This window comes from Echinops telfairi, unplaced genomic scaffold, assembly GCF_000313985.2.
Source record: "Echinops telfairi isolate 266 unplaced genomic scaffold, ASM31398v2 ScPeMD7_7420;HRSCAF=8458, whole genome shotgun sequence".
In the NCBI taxonomy this organism is placed as follows: domain Eukaryota; kingdom Metazoa; phylum Chordata; class Mammalia; order Afrosoricida; family Tenrecidae; genus Echinops; species Echinops telfairi.
The window spans coordinates 16,884,711-16,886,096 of NW_022111320.1; the positions used below are offsets into that span (position 1 = coordinate 16,884,711).

The 1,386-nt window shown below is 36.0% G+C and overlaps 1 protein-coding gene across 2 annotated transcripts in view; it reads right to left on the reverse strand.

Annotated features, from left to right (window-relative positions):
• The window catches only part of PHC3 (polyhomeotic homolog 3), a 94,701-nt gene that overhangs the window by 29,902 nt on the left and 63,413 nt on the right, over positions 1-1,386 (reverse strand). The gene's annotated exons all lie outside the window — the stretch shown is intronic.

Here is a 1,386-nt window from a genome sequence, read left to right on the forward strand (position 1 = left end):
TGTTTTGCCACTCACACCACTGGTCCTATAGGGCTCATCCGTCCTGGACTCCCTGTATTTTCAGTCCCCATCTGTACCAGTGTACCTCCTCTGGTCTAGCCAGTCTTGCAAGATAGAATTCGAGTCATGGTAGTGGGAGCTGGGAGGTGGGCTTTCATTAGCGTGTGTTTTCAATGAGTTTTATGTTTTCTGAAAACTACTCTTTATTTTTTCATTTTTTCAAGCTCAAGGATTTTCACTTGCAAGGATAGTCTCCACAAAGGAATGATTAATTTTGAAGTCTCAGATGACTCACAGTGCACATTGTCAGATCCCTTAAAAGGTTTTTAAATGAACTGGGACATTTTGTTTTCTCCAACAGAGGAATACATTTTATAGATAAAGAAATTAGTGTTCAAAGTGTTAGGGGATTTCTTTACAAGAGAGGAATGAGGAATAAAAATCAAGTATCTTACTACCTAATTCAGCAGCCTAATTCACTATAATCACAAAGACATGGTCAAATCCTCACGTAAAACTGACAACAGAAAATATTCACTATGCTCAGGATACTTCCAGCTCTCTATCCCTTCCTTGAAGAATTCTATGCTCTTTGATGCCATATCTGAACAGTAGGTTTGGCATCCTCAAGGAATTTAAACCAAGTTCCTTTTCAATATTTTTAGAGTTTGGGGAACAAAAATTCTGAAGGGGCAAGGTCGGGGCCGATGGGATAAGATTTCCCAATCACATTCTCCCAGGTCAGCCCTTGCTTTCCATGAGTGAGCAACTGCATTGTGATGATGCCAAAAAAAAAAAATTCTCTGTGTGCCTTTATCAGAATTCTTATAGGAGATCCAAGATTAACACAATAAGCAACACAAAAGCAATTAAATCAATCATCACAATGCATGGTTTTTTGTACCCATCAAGGGACCCAAAGGTCTTCAAATTAAATATGTTTGTCTAATTCTCTTAGATTTATCTTCTCTTGGATTTGAGATGAACTTGTTTGTCACTAAAGACTCCAAGTCTATTTCAGTTTTATTTTTCCTCTTTCTAAAATTTTTCTTTTATCTTCTAAGGGAAAATGTTCATCTCCAAATATCATATAGATCATTTAATGCTAGTCTCAAATCACAACACTTCAATTTATTTATATTAATTAAAAGATCATTTAATTGGGGCTCTCACAACTATTATAATCCATACATCAATTTTATCAGGCCTATTTGTACATATGCTGCCATCATTCTTTCCTAGATAAATAGTTTCTATTGAGTCCTTGGTATCAGCTCCTCTTTATTCCCCCACCGACCCTCGTGACCCCTTGATAGATTATAAGTTATTATTATTTCACAATACTTTTAATAGTAGATACAGCACTTCCATTTTGAGTTGAACATA